We start from the raw sequence: 22671 nt of genomic DNA, 5'->3' as shown, positions 1-22671 counted from the left end.
GATGCAGGAAGCCTATATCTGGAATATACTACAGTTACTAGCTGCACTAATTTAGCTGAAAAGCACAAAAAAAATTTAAACAGCTGAAAAACAGTGACACACACTAAAAATGTTTTAAACAGCAGAAAAACAGCAAGGCGACACTAAAGCATATTTTAAACAGCAAAGCAACCAAATCAATTATTTAAAACACTGCTTGTTGGAAAATCAGAACATATAAACAGATGTCTCTACTCATACACTTACATTAATTTTATAAGGCAATATTGATTCTCTTTACCAGGATGCATCACTACACTTTTATTAACATTTGTTTGCCCAATGGCACAATTTATCTAAATGCTGTTAAAATTCATAACAATCCTTTATGTTTTTCACCATATCCCATCTTTAAATCATCAGTGAACTTGTGAGTCAACACTTAGATGATGGCACTGATATCATAGCAATATTAACTCAAGTGCCACCTCCAGGTGCATCTGCCGTTAACTCCTACTGACGCCTGTAGGTGTCAAATATTGCTTGTTCATGCTTGCATCAATAATTCTAAAACCATGCTATGTACAAGGTTTTAAAATATTTAATCTAAAAGCTTACTCAATGGCAAATTCAACTGCATTAATATTTGACCTCTGTTTAGTGGAGGAAAAGTGATATTAACTGTTGTTTTTATAATATTAATTTACATAGATATAATTTTCACATTTTTTAAAGACCTGAACTACCAAGTAACACAGAAAGAACTTCTTAGCCTTTTATGAAAGTTCTCAGATAGATGAATAAAATGTTGCTGACAGTATATGTGTAACTTGAGTGGTTGCTGGCTATTGTAAATTGTTTTCAAAATATTACAAATGTAATAGTTACTGTGTTTACTATGACTTATAAAATTCAGTTTAAGACCTAGAACCTAAAGAATACTACCACTATAAAAATAGTTTGTGCTGAAGAGTTTGCAATTCATAATTCTATCATAACCCCTATGGTTCCAGAGATATGAACATTTGTTTTGAAATGTGAAGATATAATTTGATTGTGTCAAAAGGCTTAGGCTCCAGCCATTGGAAGTTACAGTGCAAACATCCTGAGCTCCATTGGGGTGAATGAGTTAAATAGGGTCGGTCCAGGCACCAATCCCTGTAGTATACCACTACTTATTGTGAAATGTTTGGATTGTATCTTCCTAATCTTCACACTTGACATTTGTCACCTGCAACAAATTTGATATCTAGCAAGGGTCTATAGCATATGAGTGAATTGCACAAATTGCGAACAGTCATAATATTGAACGTACTGGACCTTGAACTTCCTATTGTGGGGGGCTGTGCCTCCCACACCCCCCGCTAAATATATATTCCAACTCCAAGATTGCACTACAGTGAGGAAAGGGCAAATATACCACTCTTCACTGTACCGCAATCTCAGAAAAAGCACTTTGAGGTCCAGTACATTCGATATTATGAGCGTTTGCAATTTGTGCAATTCGCTCATATGATATAGACCCATCCAACAAGCAGTGTAATTATTGATATTCCATTCCCTCATCAATATCAAAATTTCCTGATGCAGAATAGTATCAAAGGTTTTTGCCAGGTCAAAATCAACTATGCTAACTGGTATCCCACTGTTCAAGTGCCTGAACAACTGGTGCGCAAAAAAAAAAAATCAAAAAAATCAAGAGAGTACTGCAGTATTTACCCTGGAAAATGTGTTGATATAAATGCTGTTACACAGTCAAACCTGATAAAATCAGCTTAAGCAAAACCATTTTAATTATATTGCCTGTAATTAACAGTAATCTTTTGGTTTAAACTTTGATAGAGCTGTGGCAATACCTCCCTTAAAAAAAGAAAAGTATGGGCAGGTAGATAAGAAGTTTATATAACTTTAAAAACACAAAATAACAACTTGCATTACGTACCGAATGTGGTAATAATAAATGAGAATAAAAGAGGTTAAGTACATGCCTTTTCACTTTGAGAATGATTCACATTTAAATCAGGATTGTAAAAAAGGAAGATGAGGACATGTTGTAGGAAATCTGGAAGTGTGGAGCATTTTTTTTTGTTTTATTGCCCAATAACTAATGAACAAAAGAAAAGTGAGGAAAATGAGGGAGAATGATTTCTTGTGCAAGACAGTGTGGAAAAGAATGATGAAAGGAAAGGGTGGGGTTGGGGGTGAGGAACTACAAGGGGATAGTATCGAGAAAAGATACACTAGATGATGTCCAAAAATTAGTCAATGAAAAAGAAAAGCTTATCAAAATATAATACAGGTTTCAGGTAAATTAAAGTACTAAGAAAAATGTGGAAGGTTGTTTTGGAAGAAGTGTGAGGATAAGAAAAAGGAGGCTAAAGGATGAACTAAAACAAACACAGTAGCATCACCGACAGTAAACATCATGAAGAGTAAGTTTAAGGACTGAAGAAATTGATACAGACGTAATTTGTTGCTTGATATAAAATGAACAGGTATACTGTATTAAATCTAAGAAATATTTCGTCAAATCATAAAACATCTAAAATTTAATGTAAAATATATTTAGTGTAAAATGCATTTAGCTGAATCACATTTCATCTCAAACTTCATATTCAGCAAATACTCCTCCAAAATGTTGTTTCTGCAGAAAAGCAAGCCACCCTGCACCCCCCCCCTCCAATACACGCACACACCTTACTTAAATATACTAATTTTATGGTCAAACACTTGCAGAGAAAAGAGAAAACACCATGCATAGTGAATCGCTGCTGATGCACAAACTTGTGGGTTGGCATTTGCAAGGTAAAGATGGTACATTAGACTAATTTGCATTGCAGTTCCCACCACCCTAACAACCTACACCATGCCAGCATTAATTCTATATAGACTTCTACACTTTTCTATCAAATGTGATTAGACTAACTACATTTTAGAGTAAATGAGTCTTAGATGAAACACTACATACCTAAAGGAAAAGTGTGAGGTTTTAGATGATGTGAAAATGAAAAGTGGTATGGACTACAAGAAGTGATACATGCTCAGGTGTTGAGTATTATTAAAATATGAAGACATTAAAATGGTGGTAGCAGGGAGAGCTTTAATGTGCAGTTTAAGAAAGAGACAGAAAGTATTTAGACTAGTGGAGTTAACATGCCTACACAAAGAAACTTAGAAGCAATCTATATATTAATCTGAAACTATATACATGCAATTTAATCTTGATATTAATGTAGTAGAGGTCAAATGCCTCTACCTTACTCTCAGTCAAATCAACTGTTATAACCTTCATCTCCGCTCTACCCAGCATCAACTGCAATATCCACATATATACTACATAATCTATGTCACTGGACTGATATGTATGCTATGCCTTGCATACTTAAAATTTTATTTGTAATGCAACCTTGTATTTCATAAGTGGTATACTCTTTAATTTATTGTATACTGTATATTTTATTGTATTGCCTATTACTAATTTGTGTAATGTCTATTTTTGGTTTTGGAACTTTTCTCCCTGAGCCTTCACTGAAAATGGTTCAGTTTTGGCCCAGTGGAACTCCAGGTAAACAAATGCAAATAAATAAATACAATGACAGAAACATTGTTTGCTGAAATTTAAAGTTATGTGGTAGTAAATATATCTACTATGATGCTGTGTGACTTTAATTATAATCATAAGGAGAAAGGGGAAATAGCATAAGATGCAAAATGATGAAAGGTGACAGAGATAGTAAATAATAGTAAGTAAAGGGTGAGCCTATAATTATAAGATTGGTCTACCTAAAACAGAAAGTTATTAGATATTGTTTTCAGAATCATGAGAGAAATGATGGACATAGACAAGCAAGTTTTGAGATTATAAGGCTATATGAAAATAAAATGAAAGAAAGAAAAGAGTTTAAGGATTCTCAATAAAAAACACAATTCTGGGAGGATCATATAATGATGAATTCATTTTTATGGAAGATTAACAAAGTTGTAGATGACGTATAAAGAAAAGTTTTTTTTTAAATCTACATAAAAAGATAGGGGAAACAATGGAAAAAGGGAGAAAAAGTGCCATATAATAAGCAAAAAGAAATTTGTGAAAGAATTGTGTTGAAGGGGCACCTTAAAGAGGAATACAAGGAATCATATACATGTAAATATAATAAAGAAAAATAGAATACTTAGGCAAAACTATTATTTGAAATGGGAAAGGGGTTGTTTCCCTGTTTTTATCTAAGAAATTGAGATATAATTAGAGAAAATGAATGCAATGAAGGATGAAAAACAGTTAAGATGTCAACAAGAAAGAATTATGAATATAGCTGAATGGTATGTACAGAATTTGTACAAAAATATAAGACAGGGTGGGTGTATGGAAAGTACAGAAGATGCAAATGCAAGTAGTGGAAGAAATGGAACAAAACTGAGAGAAAGAATCAGAGGATGTTATAAAGGAAGTGAAAGAAGAATCTGGACCAAGTCCAGATGGATTAGGGAATAACTTTTATATAGAAATGCCAGATAATGATTTTTTTTTCTGGAAATACAGCATGAGTAAATAGGGAGGTTGTAAAGGTGATTTGTAAAAATGTTATACAATTTATACAGAAAAAAATGGGAAGGATAAGAAATAAAGAACTGGAGACAAATTAGATTGGAAATGTCTTATAAAAATATTTTCACAAAAATTCAGAAAAGATTGAGGGCTGTTGTGGAAGAAGGACTAGATGAAAGGGTGTATGGGATTAAAGGAGAAGAGTAAGTGAAATGTTATTGCTAAAGAGAAGGAGAAGGAAAAGTAACAGTGTGTGACGCAGCTAAGGTATTTGACAGCATTGATCATGGAAAAATGGTAAACATTTTAAAAGGGTCTATATTAAATCAGCGAACACTTAAAATAGCAAACACTGATTTACTCACGCTTTAAAAGTGAAAGCTAACAAACTCAAAGACACAGAACTGCAATTTTTTTTCCCAGAGAAAAAAAAAATCACTGTTCCACACCAGAAAAAAAGTTCAAAACACAAAATAAAGTGAGGGGCTTCACCCCCACACCCTCCAATGTGGGGGGCTGTGTTCCCCACACACCCCCTACTTAAATATAGCAACTCAGAGATCACACCACAGTGGAGGAAATGGCAAAGTCCTGAAAAGGGCCCAGTGATTTTTTTCCCCTGTGAAAAAAAATCACTGTTCCGTGTCTTCGGGATTGTCAGCTTTCACTTTTAAAGGGATGATAAATCAGTGTTTGCTATTTTAAGCATTCGTTGATTTAATATAGACCCTTTTAAAAGACTAAGAAGAAGGAGAGAAAATAAGGATAGTGAGGACAATTTATGAAAAAATATTGAGTGTCTCTGATGGCAAATGGATGGGTAGGAAAATATAATACAGGGAAGATGAATAAAGCAAGATTGTCCATTGGGCATGTGATTGCTTGCAATGGTAATGAATGCAGTTATACAGACATGTGTATCTGAGGTAGAGGATGGTAGCTGGAAGATTAAAGAAGGAATAAAGTTGCCATTAATGTTAACATATGTGAATGACTTGGTTTTAGTAACAAAGAACAAACATTGGATGAAAGAGATAATTTTCATAACAGAATACATTGTGGGTACTGTAAGAGTACAGTTAAATAAGTCAAAATGTCAGGGCATCAGATAAGTGATAAGAATGGTATGAATTTATTTTACTTGAGATAAGACTGATGGCTCTAGGAGTTAAGCTTGGGAAGGAACAAATTATGACAGCTCAATGAAGAGAAACTCTACAAGAAATATAAAAGTTTGTAGATTGGTGAAGGGGTTTCAGTAATCCCTGAGGAAAAAAAGTATATATGTTAAAATCATGCATTTTAGGAAATTTAGCATATGTTAGTAGTGTGTAACTATGCTTTTTTTTTCTTTTCTGGGGAACAAGGTTGACTGCAATCAAAATGTGAAAGCTGTACAATGTTAAAGGGAATAGAGCTTTAATGTAATAAATCTGGTGGTTTCCGAGCATTAGTAAAATATATACTGGATTTTAAAATGCATCTGAAAAAATATACAGGCATATCTGCGACTTGCAAAATATAAAGATATTTTGGTAAGTGGGGATGAGAAAAGGAAAAGAGAAACAAAGTTTGGAAGAGAAGGAATGTGAAAGAAAAATAAAGACATGGACATTTATACTTAATGAAGTAGAAATAGAAATGAAAGAATGGTATATATGGGATAAAAATAGGAAAGTAATAAGGAAAAGGTAGGACAATTTTTAATCCTTTTTTTTGCTGGAAAAACCACCACAAAAAAAGTAACATGAAGCATAAAATTATAGAAGAAAGAATGTGTAATAATATTTCTAATACTAAACAGACATCCTGACATTTTCTGGGATGGATTTTAACAAAATGAAGTTTTGGGGGCAATTATTAAAAGTTGTTTAGGAGTGAAAAGTGCGTAAACATATTGATATGGACATGGTGTTGCATTCAAAAATATAATCTTGGGAATAAAAAAATTAAATTGAAAAACTGGAAAAAACTGTATTCAATGTTATTTTATGTTTATGGAAAAGATGTGAAGAATTTCTGTATAACAAAAGAAAAGATGATGACGTTATATGTGACATAAAAATAGTTAAGGTTGCAGAAGTGGGGGTGGGAAGGTTGTGAAAAATATTTAAGAAAGTGAATATTTGTCTTATCAAATGTATAATATGTGTTATAAAATGTCAATATAATGAATTCTGGAGAGCGTAAATACAATAACACAATGCATGTTGTTTTTTTGATAAATGCCATGGGATTTTTTACATCCAACTGAGCTGCCACCAGGAAGGGCCTATACAGGCCTAGCCATAACAATTAGCAAATACACCTTAAAAAAAAAAAATAAAATAAAATAATAAAATACCACCAAGACCACCGATCCAAGAAGTAAGCGAATTTAATAAAACACTTTGCGCCTCAGCTTACACAGCCTTCCAAGAGTAAAAACACTACAAAATACTGTTTGCTTATCTACAGTATATTGCACAAAACAATTAATCAATTAAGCATGCAATTCAAATCACATACTTCCAGTTACATTCTTTGTTGAGTCCCTGAGGCTCCAAAGTACCATACTTTAAAATCAGCAGAGTTTCTTTTTTTAAGAGTTTGTTTTTTAAAGACACACATTCACCTATGTCAACTTGCAATTTTTCCAAGACACAACCCATAAGAGAATCAGGGTTAGAGTTGTGTGCTGTCAAAAAATGACTCCCAAGGGGACTCTCTAATTTTTTTATTTTTTATGTCCCTAATATGTTCCTGCAACGGGACCTTAAAACTCCTGTAAGTTTCCCCTATGTAAAACTTCTAACATCCACATCTCAACACATACACTAACCCCTCCATATTACAACTGTATTTATGCCTAGCTGTAAACTTGATGCCATTAAAAAAGGGGAAAGAGCTTACTACATATCGACAGATGGAACAGTGCCTTTATTTATGCTTAAGCTCTGACTGACATTAACATCTGGTAAACAAAATTGGTTATGTACCAGAATGTCAGACACATTCCTAGCTAGTTCATAAGCAATATTCACAAAATTGGGTAGTGTAGAGTCCAAAATTGTATCCCTTAGGAGCACAGGCCACAAGCTGCGTGTTTTTTTAACTATTTCCTCAGTTATAACATTATAAGCTTTCACTAAGAAAACTTTCTTCTGCTCTCCACTGTTCACAGCTGCATTGGTAGATTCATTTCCACCAATACAAACATTATATTTTCCACTAGCACGGACATAATGAAAATCTCCCTGAGAGTTAACAGAATACCTCATGGCTATAATTTTTTGTTTAGCTTCCCTGACCAGCTGGACATCATTACCTCTTCTAATAAACATTTTTTCTGCTTCAGCTATCTCTAAATCAAAGCTCATATCAAGGCTACATAGCCTATGAATTTGTAAGAATTCATTATAGGGCAGTACCTTGACCAAATGTTTGGGGTGACAACTATTCCTATATAAAAATACATTTCTATGTTCAAATTTCCTATGGAGACTAGTAGTAAATCCATCTAGGTTTATATCCAAAAAATTCACTTGTGGGCCAAGCTGCATACCATCAAAGCTTAAGCCCATAGTATTAGCTTGTAAGTCATTAACAAACCCAAGGGCCGCTGTCTGGCATCCTTGACATAAAAAAATAAGATCATCAATAAATCTAAAATATAAAATAACCTTAGATCTGAAAAAATCATGCCTGTAAATAAAATCATCTTCAAGTTTAGTCATGACTAAATTGGCATACATGGGGAAGAAAGCCGCCCCCGTGGCAATGCCCCGCAGCTGCTGGAAAATGTCTCCATTGAACATAAAAAAATTGTTTTTTAAACAAAACATAATTAAATCCATCAAAAAATGAGACATAGGAGAGTCCCCCCAAAAATGGAACAAAGCCTGTGTCCCTATTTCGGGTCTACTTTAATTAACCGAAAGCTGATTCCAGCGAATGCAAATCCATCGACACATATACATCGAATCGCGAAATAAGTGAACTCAGAAAACCGCAAAACTCAAAATACCATGGTTCGATACATTTGTGTCGATGGATTTGCATTCGCTGGAATCAGCTTTTGGTTAATTAAAGTAGACCCCCCCCCTATTTCATGCTTAATATTAGTATATAGACTTTTGACATCCAAACAGAGCCAAAGCATGTCCATATTCCAAACTTTACCCTTTATTTTGTTCAAAAAATCCTGGCTGTCCCTGATATAGGAGGCTGTACTCATAACATATTTCTTAAGATGTTCATGTAACAACACACCTATAGTCTTCAAAAAATACCTCTGTGCAGATACTATAGGTCAACCACTAAGGTTAGTTAAACCTTTGTGTGTTTTAGTTAAGCAGTAAAAAACTGCCATATAGCAGTTTTCCACTCCAAACTTCTTTTCCACGTCCTTAGAGGTGAAATACCCCAGCCTTAAGCCTTTCTCTAACAAAAGTTGGTGCTGCTTAATAACTTCAAAGTAATCAGAAACATTACATTTTTTTCCGCATTATTCAAATGTTTATAACACATCTCTAAGTATTGTGTGAAGTACATGATTACTACCTGGTTGCCCTTGTCAGATGGTTTAACTACCCATCTTCTATCATTACCAAATTCCAATATGGCTAGCTAATGCTGCTTAGTTAAATTAAAACATATGTTAGACTTATTCTCTGTACAGGACCAGTAGATTTTTTCAACCTCAAAATTAAGAGTAGCAAAAAATCCTTGCAAGGTATTATTTAGAAAACGTGGAATAAAAGAGCTTTGAACAGAGATAACATCAGTATTCAGTTGACAATAGGCATTAAAACCATCCTCAAACAAATCTTCCTGAGATGACAATCATGAATAAAAAGAATCCTCATCACTACTTTCATAACAGTCATTAAACACAACCCCTCCTTTTTGTTTAAAGTAGTACATTAAATGTAGTTTTCTACTAAAAGAAAATATTTCATTTTTAAGTACATGTAATCTCGGTAAGGCATTTGGCATAAATTTGAGACCAAGACATAATGCAGACATAACCACATCAGAAATTTCATGTTTGGACAAATTTAACACATCGGTGGTCTTGGTGGTAGTTTATTAATACTACCCATAACAACTCCCTGGCTATTTCTTCCCACATTTAAGGCTTGTTTATTAAGGATTATGAAGAAAGGCAGCCCTTACAATAATTATTATGAAATAATGTAATTTGCCTTTCAAAGCTTCCAGATTCTTCTGTTTTCTCCAATATTCTGAAGACAGGCTTTTAGGTGACCTGGTGATCCTCTAAACTGTCAATATATATATATATATATATATATATATATATATATATATATATATATATATATATATATGGATCTAGGATGTTTGCTCGACTGAGCAAATGACCGAAATCCAAATGACTGAGCATACTTACGCAAAAGTGCTTTTCACCGAAGAAGCACTTTCGCGTAAGTATGACTGTTGCCAAGGCTGTACTATGGTGCAGGTAAGGGCAATTTCCCTTTTCCCCACTGTAGTGCTGTCTCAGAGGGAGAATATTAAAGTAGGGGGGTGTGGGGAATGCAGGGGGGCAAAGCCCCCCTGCTAAAATGTAAATGAAGTGTTTTTTTTTTTGTCACACGCTTTAACGAAAGTGCTTTTTCGATAAAAGCACTTTCGTTAAAGTGTGTTCGGGTTTTATGGATTTGGACATTTGCTCAGTCGAGCAAACGTCCTAGATTTATATATATATATATATATATATATATATATATATATATATACATATATACATGCCTGCAGAGTGTACATGCATGCACAGTTGTCTTGAGTTAGGCATTCAACTCATTTTGGATTAGTTCTCTGACTTTCATCCTTTATTTGTTGGGACAATCACCAATGGCCTTGTGATCCTGGATAGGATAAAGTAGATATCAGAAATGGATGAAGAAAACAAAAGTCAAATGTTCTACAGATTTTGCATAAGAAAATGGCTATAGCAGAACACTGCCATAAACCTTAAAATGTCAATGACTGTAGAATGTCCATAATGTAAATACAGCAAATCCCAGAAGTAGACAATATGTCAGGTAAATGATTAAATTCAATGTCCAACAATTGTACCCATTATTACTAAACACAAACATAAAGCCCCTCATCACAGAGTCAATTAAAATTCTTTCTCCCCAGTCATCTCTTGTTTGACACAAAATGTAGACACCCAGAAGAATAGCATGATTTACTGTGCTGGTATACCGCAGAGAGTCCTGCATCACTTTTTTTTGCTAGTGGAAGTGGTATGCAATAACATTTCTGAGATATCCACATTCATATGTGCCTGCTTACATACTTACCACATCTCCCTGTTGTAAATCCTTTTTGCCACTACCAATGGATTACCTGGTTAAAGACAGCTACATAGACTCTCTCCCTGCAGTAGGAAATACTACCAGCCCATTCACAAACATAGGTCACCCTCCTTCTGCATCACTGAGATGGTTACCTCTACCAATTTTGATGCCCCCAACTGCCTAATTTTATCTACCAGAATTTCTTAAATGATATGGCCAGACTCCCGTGAGAGGCCCCAACCTGTATCATTTGAGACCCAGACAAGTCTGATAATGTTAGGTGTTTAAAATGCTCACTATGAGGTATCACTTCTACGAGGGACAAGGATAAATAACAGTCAATAAAAACACACATCTAATTGCAAATCAATAATAGACTAATTTACTAAGCCAAATCACAATTATTTAATGTTTATGTTAAAAGCAGTGTACTTCTGAGGTAATGTGTTTTTTTTTTTTATGGGTAATCCCAAAGTCATATTTTGCTGTCTTCTTGGGGTTCAAGCTCATTTCAGTGGCTTGAGAGTAGCTCAGTCTAATAAGGTCTGAGAAACAATTATCTTAAGGATACACAACCCCAAGGCTTTCCTAATAAGATAGTACAATGCTTTTTTCTAGCAACTCTGTGTATTTGTAAGGGCCAAGAAATGTGCACTGAGGACATATGCTTTATAGGACACTCAGGCAGCCCACTGGGTGCAATACTGAGCCACGAATTTCTATGAAAAGAATTGACTCAGACCTAAAACTGGATCAGCCTGCCTTGCCATCTCAGAGCAAAAAAGCTCTGCCTATAAATGTAAATAAAAGTTATTTACTTATCATAATGCTAGAGCTGTGTTGCCCTGTTTTTGTCCGGCTCAACCTTTGGGTTACTGGATCAGACCGATCCAACCTCAGCACCTTTCAAAAGCTTTGGATCTAGGGATCTGTCTCCTCCACTACCCATAATTCCCTCTTTTCCCCAAAATACCAGAGATCAAGTTTGCTTGACCATAACCATAAAATTGTCTAACAATCAGTATATAAAGGCCTGTATAACAAGATGGGCTAAAGAAGGATGGCAATAATATGAGGGACAGCAATCACCAGGCTGTCCAAGAACAAAACTCCTGGTCAGGCCCAATCATCTGACAGAAACGAGTGGGGACAATTTAGGCTGGGAGACAGAAGGAGGGATACTGAACCAAACAAAAACAGTACAACATGGATCTAATATGGTAAGCACATAACTTTAGCATTCAATGTTCTCTGTTTTATTCCCATCCTACCTTTGGGACACATTCCCAAGCTACAAATATACCTATGAGGTATCAAGGAAGGATGTTCCCAAGAATGTTGTAGCCAAAGGATGTGCAGAATCTGGAATGTACATCCAGCTTGTAGTGAGACACAAAGGTGTGAACAGTAGACCAAGTAGCTGTAGCACAAATGTCATCATTAGGAACAATGCCCATAAAAGCAGAAGAAGTACCTACTGCCCTTGTAGAATAAGCCTCTTGTTTGTTAGGCAAAGATAGTCCCAACTTTTTGTACATAAACATTATGCAGTCAAAAAGCCACCTGGATAGTGACTTTTGATACTCCCTGACCAATGTTTGCTTTAGAGAGAGCAATAAAAAGCTGACCAGATTTTCTGAAATTCTTGGTCCTATGTAAACAGGACCTGAGTTGTTGATGAACATCTATAAGGCGCAATGTATATTCTCCTTTGTTAGAAATTTTTGAGAAGAATATTGGCAGACTGATAGTCTGATTGAGGTTTATTTCAGGTGCCATCATTCTTAGAAAGTCAGGATTTGTTCTCAACAATACACTGTCCTGAAGGAAGACCAAATGTTTACATGATAATGCTTGCAATACTGAAATCCTCCTTGTGAAAGTGACAGCCACAAGAAACAGAGTTTTCTAAGAAAGATATTTTAAATGTACTGTAGATGTAGGCTGAAAAGGAGCTTGAGTGAAATCCTGAAGCATGACAATAACATCCCAAGGGGGAACCAGATTCCTAATGGGGGTCTTAAAAGGCAGGTTCCCCTTCAGAAAAGCTTTTGAAATCTTTCTGGAAGCAACAGAAGTTTGATTTTGTCCTATGTGAAAATAGGAAATGGTTGCTGACTGTACTTTGATGGTTGAAAAGTCTGATCCTTTTTTGGAAAAGCTCTGACAAAAAGTCCAGGATGGATGAAGGACGGGCTGAAAAGGGATCTAACTGCCTAGAAGAGGCCCATATGGTAAACCTTCTCCATTTTCTGAGATAAACCTTTCTAGTATTTGGCTTTTATGAGGAAGTTAGATGTGGATCACTGAAGTAGAAAGACTGGCATCTCTGGCCACCATTAGAATTGAAGGAACCATGAGATTAATTTGAGGGTTTCATGTCTTGGTGAGAATGACCAGTCAGGTGATTCAGAAGATCTGGATGATTATCCAGCTCGAGGAGTTAATGATGTCTTGAGGCCCTCCATAAAGTTGCACAGGCGCATCAAGGCATGCCAGATGAACAGATGACAATGCCAGTTCCTGCTTCTCTGGCTGTACCATCAGCTGTGTTCGACAGCAGACACATGGATATTTTCAACTTAGACTGAAGAGTAGACAACTGGAACACCACTATTTCTGCATGTTTGTAAGCAGAGGGATGTAGTCAACTCCTTCATCAAGACTCTATGAAAAAGTCTTGTGTGGGAAATAACTCATCAATCTAAGTGCAAAAGTTGTTGCAGCATATGCCTATTTCCCATATATGTCCAAAGCCCTTGACTTCATTATAGGGGCATGGACAGATGCGCTCTCCTATTACAGTTACCTCTTTGTGGCTGTCGCATCAACCATGGCATCCACTGGGGATCCTTGCTCCAGTGTATCCTACTCTTAAGGGCAACCAAAATCTTGACTGGTTAGAATGTTATCAGATCCACCACATCAGGCTCCTTCCATGCCTGCTGTTCAGGTAGATCAATAATACATTCAGTGGGTGGTACCACCCAAGAAATAGAACAGTCAGCCCCAAATGTCTCGAGAAACACAGACTCCTTTGGAGAGGGTGTGTCAGAGCAACAACCTCCTCAGTGTTTTATCAATTCTAGAATGTCACAGAAAGTAACATCTTCTAGGGGAGATCATGGGCAGCCTTCCATCTCATCGAAGTCAGTGTCTTCAGTGATTGACTCTGGAGATGAATCCAAGTGTCTCTTTTTACAAGTCAGCCTTAAGAACCTGCTCCATTCGGGCCTCTGCGGGACATTCAGAATCAGACTGGGAGCTTGCCTGGAGAGTACACTCAAGACAGATACAGGCAGACTGTCAGAGCCAACCAGGATAAGCGGATTGAGATACAGGATCCAATGGTGGTTAGGATGGAATTGAGCTTGGCAGAGACACCTCTTCACTTGGTCTGGGGAGAACCCTTTCAAATACCTTAAACAACAAAGATGCAATCCGAGCTGAAAAAGTGCTCCTCCAATCTGAAAAGGAAATAAGAGGGACATTCTCCCCTCTGATCTGACTCCAAAGCTGACAACAGAGACAAGCTACACAGCGCCAAGACAAGGATGAGAAGGGATGGATCCATAAACATCAGAGTCGACCCCATCCCTTAAGTCTCAGCTCTGAGACTCATCCAAATCCAACAAAACTGGAGTCGAGACAATAAGGGAAACTATTGGAACTGAAGTTGAGAGGATTGTCAGCTCTGACATCAGTGCTCTAGGAAGGCTTGAATCCATGGGATACAGATATAATGGTTGGACTGGATTAGGAGAAACCAGTGGAATGGCAGATGGGGCTAAACCTGGCACCCCCCCCCAAGGGAGTTGATGCCAGGAGGATTCCCAGTTGAATCTTCATCTGTAAGAACCTTGACATCATCTTGTTGATGTCTGCTTCTGCAAGACTCCTCATTGAACTGAAGGACCTTGAAGATGAAGGAACTGAAGGTGGTCAAGATAAGCATCTCTTCTGTAGTAATAAAGCCTAGGACTCACTGGCTCTAGTGAAAAACAGGAGAGGAGGCATCAAAGAACAGATAGGGGTTTCTGTATCCGAACATGTAGGCATTTTTGGAGCCAGACCCAATATGTCTGTAGGATATGATGACCTATTTCTGGGTTACTCTGTCCTCTTTTCTAAATCCTTTTCTCTCTTTCTCTCTGAAGTTTTATCTCTCCTTTTCCTTTTCTTTCACAGGTTTGGATTTCTCTGTTCTCATAGCAGGAGACTTAACTTTGGAAGAAAATGAAGGAGCTTACATTCCTGCTTGGGCAGGAAGAAGGCCGTTTAGAACTAACTTATCCCTATGTCTCTGAAAAGCTCTGGGACTAAAAGAAGAGCAGACATGGAGGTATCCAGGTATGCTACCCCCAGGCAGTAGACACACACAATGAGCTTCCTGACATGATCTTGTGCTCAGTTTTAAGTCTCTCTCTTTTCTACTGTGGTATCTAGTAAAAAGTGCTCTAGCTCTTCCATTTTCTGGTCATATTTTCCCCATCTCACAAACATCTTTTTCTGGTGATATTCCTCTGTACTCCTCCCATCCCAGCAGCCTTTCATCCCTTCTTTTTATGAACTCCAAAACTGCACAGATTATTAGAGGTGTGGTCTGACCAGGTACATGTGGAATGAATGCATTAACTCTTCATTTATGGACCCTATCCCCTAAGGATGCATCCCCATATTCTGCTTACTGCTGTCACTGCCTTTTTATTCTGTTCATAGTGGTCCTGTCCAGGTGTGACAAAACCCTCAATGAACTATTTTATAGCAGAATTGTTGTAGCTCAAGAACAGTATTTTGCATTTTCCTGACTGATCCTCATCTGTCATTTTCTGTCCAAATGGTTATCTTTTCCAAATCCTTCCTTAGGCATTTCCTCCATCCTGTACTGGTGCACTTAGCTCTGTGTTGTTATCAAATAGGTTATTCCCTTACATATGATGAAAACAAAAGAAAAATATTGGACCCATGATTGGCCACTGCAGAATTATACTAGTTACATTTCTTATTCTTGAAATTGTCCATCTCACTTTAATCTTCTCTGTCTACTATTCAGCCATACAGCAATCCAGTTCCAAAGCTTCAGTCCTTCTTCCAATCTCCGTAGTTTTCTGATCAGCTACCTGTGTGAACCCAAGTTACAGATGTCACTGAAATCCAGGTTGACAAATATACCTGTACCTCCTGTCAAGTTCATCTATAGCTAGTAAGAAAAAACTGGATCACGTTTGACTGACAGCTCCTTCTTGTTATGAGCCTGTGATGGTGGCTGTCCTGCAGACTGCTGTTCCCGAGAAATATCAAAAACCTTGCTTAGGATTCTTTCTATGAGCTTCTCTGCTGCTGCTGTTAACCTGCTGGTCTGTAGTTCCCCATTTTTTTGTACTTCTTAAATAACACTAACACAGTTCTCCCAGCCATCATGCACTTCTGCACTAGCCCGTGTTATGCTGAAGTTCTCTATCAGAGGGTCTGTTAGCACATTGTCTAGATTCCAGAGGATCTGAGAAGTAGCCTATATGCACAATGTGCTTTATTCTGTTTACAGACCATCAGTTCCCTCTCCGCATCTTTTGTCTCTATCCTGGTGTCTACCTATTGTTCTTCTCACTTAGCCCTGTTTCACGTTCAACACAACAACCTCTCTTACATTTTATCATAAAGAATGAAGCAAAGTAGGCAATCAATACAGTTGTCTTTTCCTGGTCTTCTGCGATTTCACTCCAGTCTTTGCTCACCCACTTCAAGTCAGTCCCTCCTTTCCTCCATTCTGATTTTGGAGGGTAGGAAATACTGATACAGACAAGAAGTATGCATACATACTTAATATTACTTATAGTTTTGTTTCCTTCTGTGTCTGTATACTGCTACCATGAATCTGATTTATTTAGTAGTTATTTCATACTCTATACTGCTACCATGAATTCAGTTTGCTTAACTATACTACTGTCATTAACTTGTACTGTTTCTTATGTTCAATAGAGCATTCATTAGTTTTGTATTTACTAAAGCAAATATTGCCTTACTAAATGTTTGTTACTGTGAACACTTATGTAGTACTTGCACACACACACACACATCTATGTATATATATATATATATATATATATATATATATATATACATATATATATATATATATATATCTATATAAATATATATATATATATATATATATATATATATATATATATATATATATATATTTTATATATATATATATATATGTGTGTATGTATATATATATATATGTGTGTATATATATATATATATATATCTGTGATGCATTTCTTAGGTTCATAGGTAGGTACTAGGTTATCTGCCAGAAGGCATTTATAAGCCTAGTTGGAATGTGTTGGCTTTCGCCACCCCCTTAGATTAGTTCCCTGTGCCTCTGTCCAGCAGAGCGATCCCCGGGGTAAACTTTCTGTTTCCCATCCACTCATCAAGGATTCTCTTGAAGAGGATTAGCGAGGAGCTCTGCCTAATGTAGATTGGAATCTTGTTCCAGAGCACGGGAAGTCTCTGGGATAGGAATCTATCCCTCCAGCACATCCTATTTATTGTTATGGTGAGGTTTAGATCCCTGGAGCGTGTGGCTCGAGGGGATATGGTTTTCTTTAGGTGGAGCATGTCCATCAATTCTGGGTTAGAAATGGCCTTGTATGTCAGGCAGAGATCACCTCTGACTAGGCGGTATGTAACTGAGTACAGCTGGAGTTTCTTCAGTTGAACTGCATAGGGCATCTGCTTGAGGCCAGTGATCCGCTTGGTGAGGTACTTCTGTGGTTTTTCCAGTTGTTGCAGTATCTTGTAAGGTACATCCCAAATGGGGCGTTGTACTCTATGATGGGTCTGATGAGTGATGCGTAGAGGGGCTCAATGACTTCTTTCGATCTGGATGCAAACCCTTTTGTGATTAGGTGAGCCACATAGAAGGATTTTCTTACCACTTTGGCAATGTGATTATCAAAAGAGAGGTTACTATCTACTTGGGTCCCTAGGTCCCTTATTACGTCTTCCGTATTTAGGGGGCTACCACCTATGTGGTAGTTTGTGAGTACTTTGTTTTTTCCAAAGGGGATGACTATGCACTTTTTGGCATTTAGCTTGAGGCCATGGTTTTTACACCAGGTATCTGTCTCAGTGAGACCCTTTTCGAGCATGTCTGTGTCAGCCAGAGAGTCAGTTATAGCCCCTAGTTTGCAGTCGTCTGTGAACTTGGTCAGCCACAGTCTTCCTGTGCTTGCCTGTACCTCTGAGAAGTATATGCCGAACAGGAGGGGTCCTAGGACTGAGCCCTGGGGAACGCCACTTGTAACCGGTTTAGAGTCAGACCTAGCTGCCGCAACTCTTACCATGTGGGCTCTGTCCATGAGCCAGTTGGCAACCCATCTCATGACGTAGGAATTTATGTTCAGGCTGATGAGCTTGTCTATAATACCTGAGTGGAGAATGGTGTTGAAGGCCTTTGCGAGGTCTAGGTAGGTTGTGTGGACCACCTTTCCCTCATCTATAGCCTTGGTAACTTTCTCAAAGAAGTCCATCAGGTTTAGGAGGCATGATCTGCCCTTAACAAAGCCAAACTGGGTAGGGTCCAGTGTTTAGAGGTTTCCAATGTCTCTGTTAATGAGATCCATGATGATGCACTCCATAGCTTTGCAGACCAAGCTAGTCAGGCTTATAGGGCGATAGTTCCTGGGGTCCATTGTGGCTCCACCTTTGTGGAGTGGAATAACTGTTGCTGTACGCCACTCTGTTGGCATGTAGCCTGTGGAGAGGCTGAGTTTAAACAGTGTGTTTAGGTGAGAGGTTAGTTCATCTTTGAGCTCGTGTAGGACACAGCCTGGGACACCGTCCGGTCCCATTGATGCTGTGTTTTTGGCTTTGGAGAGGGCTGTTTTAACCTGTCTGTGATTTCAGGGGCACTACATTCTAATGGTATAGTTAAGGGCCCTTTTTGCGGGTGAGAGGGGGGTGAAGTTTGCACTGAACCTGTCTGCCAGGATGTTGGCTATATCAGTCGGTTCAGTGTATTTTGTGCCATTCTGCACTAACTCTGAGCAGATCTGAGAATTGCCACTTAGATTCTTGACATAGCTAAAGAATGCCTTGTGGTCATCTTTGGAGTCCATGGCAATATTTCTTTTGAAGCTAGCCTTGGATAATTTTATGAGGGAACGTAGTTTCTTGCTGATACTGATCAGGGATGTCTTCCCTTCTTGGAATTTTACTCTTTTCTGTGCTAGTTTCCTCCTTCTATTGTATAGCTTGTTTATGGCAGGGGTCCACCAGACTGGTTTCCTTTTCTTGGAGGAGTGAGTCTTGGTTTTGTTTGGGATAGCATGATCCATGCATTCTTGTAGGTGCCCAAAGAGTGCTTTGTAAAGGATTTTGCAGCTTGGACAGCGTTATCCTTTAGCATGGGGGCTTTGAAACTTCCCACTGCAGTCTTAAGTAATGTAAAGTTTGCTTTTGAAAAGTTTTTCATGGTAGTTTCTTTGACCGGGGGTGGTGGTGGAATGTGGATATCCAGAGTGAGTAGTTTATGGTCAGATCTACCCAGCAAGGAGTTGACCTCCGATGTGGAACACCAGTCGCCCATGTTGGTGATGACCAGGTCCAATATGTTGCCACCTCTGGTGGGGGAGATGACCAGCTGATCCAGGGCATTTGAGTTTATAAATTCTAGGAAATGTTGGGCAAGGGAGTTTGTACTTGAGTAGTTCTCCCAGTTAATGTTTGGGTAATTGAAATCACCCAACAACAGGGTGTTTGGTATGACCTTTATGTTTCCCAGTGTTTCTAGGAATGTGGAGTAGGGGGTCCTGGGACATGGTGGGTGATCTGTAGCAAGCTATAATTTGAATAGCAGTTTTGTCCATTGTTATTTGCACATGGATGATCTCTGAAGCATCGTGCTGTGCCACTAACCTGGAGGTGTGGGTATCCTTGATGAATACGTATACTCCCCCGCCTTTTGTATTTCGGTCCGGGTTTTGTGGCCAAAATGCATGGTATGAGTTGTAGCCTGGTAGTGCTGAGGTGCTCTCTGGAGCCTTAAACCAGGTTTCTGTTACTGCACATATATTGATTTTCTCCATACTGGGGAGTGCCTCGAGTGCGTGCATTCTGAGGTTTAGACTTCTGGCATTGCGTAGCATTACCCTCAGTTTTTTGTTACTTGTGCTATTTACGGCAGTGAGTTTGTGTTTTGAGCCTTGCCTAAAAAAGGCACTATGGGGGTGGCAAGAGCCTTGGCCAGTATTCAAAAGCCTAAGGGTGACAGGTGCAAGCCGTCTCTAGTGAAGCAGCGTGGCTTGTCGAGCATGTCATCCTAGGCTGACAGACACTGGATCCCATTTGAATGGCACCAGAAGCTTAGCCAATTGTTGAAATTGATAATTTTTTCTCTATGCTGTGGTATCATTCTTGGTGAGGGCAGGATGCTACTCAGGGTCAAGGTCATACCGGCCTGGGCTACATGATCAGAGAGCTCCTCCATGTCTCTTTTCATGTAGTCTAGGGAGGTATGGCTCAGGTCATTCACACCAACATGGACAATGACAGAGTCATATTTGTACTTGTTCTGGAGTGACCTGAGAGCTTGTGTTATGTGGCGGATCCTGGCAGCCGACAGGCAGCTAATAGTAACCTTCTCCTTGTTCAGCCTAGTGAATGGGATGTCAGTGTGCCTGACTATAGAGTCACCTATTACTAGTGTGTTGGGTATGTTATTTTGCCTTAAGGGCTGTGATTGTGTGGCTCACTGGTTTTGTGAAGTATGTGTTTCATGGTTTGTGTTGGAGGGTGGAGGTTGCTTGGATGTCTGCTTTGGAGGTCTCTGTTGCTTTTGAAGATTTTTATTTAGAGCCTTTAAGTATGTTTTTGTGTATTTATGTGTGTTTTTTGCCAGTGCTGGTTTCATAGGTCTATGTGAGAGTGCTGGTGTGATGCAAGTAATTCCCTTTTCCTCTTAACTGCCTGGTCCAGTCTTGGGCTGAGAGAGCTTAGCCTCCAGTTTGTCTGTATAATTACATCTCTTGCATGTATTAGTGTTTGGTGGAAGGAGGAGAGGGTTGTCTGTGTACATGAAGCAATTGTAACATTGCCTCAAAATGCCCAGATTCAGCAGTTGGACTGAAGAGTACACCTGAAACTGCCCTTTGGACATGCCTGGATAGGTACAGTGAACTGTTTTACTGATTGGCTGGTAAGGTTGAACAGAGAGCCTTGTCCTTCTCTATAGTATGGGGGGGGGGGGCTAGTGCTAAGGTTTATTATTGCTTGCTATGAGTTTTGAGCAAGTGCCGGGATGAGAAGAGAATGGTTTGAATGCTTAAGTTGAAAGTTTGTCTAGTTCCAAGGGAAAAATTGAAGAGTAGACTTTTTGGAGCCGGGAATAGTTATACCCTAGCTAACCGGTGCTGGCCGGAGTGCAAAACCAAGCAAATGCAGGTTTTATAGCAGGGAAATGAAAGAGATAGAAATTAGCCCTGGGTCTCTTTATCTTTTGGGGATAGAGACTGCTGAAAAGGGGCACTTTACCCATTCAGACTTTCCTTGTTAACAAACTCACATAAATAAATAAATAAATAAATAAAGCTATACTTCCTTTTCTGATCATTTCTGCCAAACCTTTCTACTTCTGTCATTGTTGTCATCGCTACCTACTTTACCTGACTTACTCACATTGCTTATTTATTACTAATTCATGCCTGCCCTGTCTTCCCACCCAACATATTATATTCTAAAAATTCCATATAATTTTCTTTCTATTCCTAACCTCACCACACTCCCTTCCACACGCTAAATGACACAGTAGCATGGTCACTGTTGGCTAATAGCAACTTCAACTAGACAAGTGTAACTCCTCTCTGTCTTGATTAGGACTACATTCTGTTCTCTTTCTTTACAGTCTTGTTCCAGTTGGCTGAATCTCTCATGATCCAAGCATCAGCTCTCACTTCCTCCTTGTCCTGGAATTGTGACTCTTCTACTCTGGTCCTGGTGCAGTCTAACCCCTTTGAGTATTAGCCTCTTCCTTCTACTCACTCCTTTAGTCTTTCTTTATTCTGCCCTCTATTGTTTTCATCCTTCTCACTAGAAATATCTGAGGAAATGATACACTGTATTAAACCACCAGCTTTTTCCCTTACTCTGTCATATCTGCTAGGGCACTTAACATAGGTTTTGATCCTACCCACTTACTGCCCCATTACTGGTTTGGTTTTCTTCATCTTCCTTGACCTCATAGATTGCTTCCTCATTTTTATTTCTATCTACTCTGTCACATTTCTGCATGCCTAGCATGTTTTATTATTGGCCTGTGTTTCTATGGTACAGAACCCCATCTTCCTACCTAGACTACTTGCATTGCAACGTATTACAATGCAGCCATGCTCTAAGTCACCCTTGTTTTCTTCCCTGCTATGCGCTGTGTTTGTCTGCAGCCTGAATACTTTTCCCTCTTGTTCTTCTCTGACCCTCCACCCCCCTTCAAACGTTTTTGCCAAATTTATGAGCAATTCTGAAATTAGCTCATATGTATGCATACAAAAATACTTAGTTTTCTCCATAATGAAATGCACAGGCAGCATGAAACATTTGAAAAGGTGGCTCTTAATAGAATGTTTTAATAAATAGAAAATATGGTTGTAGTAAAACAATAGCATCACTCGGGAGTATAACACCTCCTATTATTATAGAATCTAGTAGGACTGAAAGTTGCAAAAATGATATAGATGAACATGTAGAATTCTAGAAATATGATGCATTGTAGGTATACTGTTAGTTAGGTATAACAGATATATCTGTTCTCATATTTGTTTTATTTTTATT

The 22671-nt window shown here is 38.1% G+C and overlaps 1 protein-coding gene across 1 annotated transcript in view; it reads right to left on the bottom strand.

Annotated features, from left to right (window-relative positions):
- Positions 1–22671, bottom strand: part of LOC122805262 (dynein axonemal heavy chain 11-like) — a 4596980-nt gene that overhangs the window by 1285260 nt on the left and 3289049 nt on the right. The window lies entirely within an intron of this gene.

The sequence above is a fragment of the Protopterus annectens genome, chromosome 6.part1, assembly GCF_019279795.1.
Source record: "Protopterus annectens isolate FY-2018-M chromosome 6.part1, PAN1.0, whole genome shotgun sequence".
Taxonomy (NCBI): domain Eukaryota; kingdom Metazoa; phylum Chordata; order Ceratodontiformes; family Protopteridae; genus Protopterus; species Protopterus annectens.
This window is presented reverse-complemented; position numbering and strand designations above follow the sequence as displayed.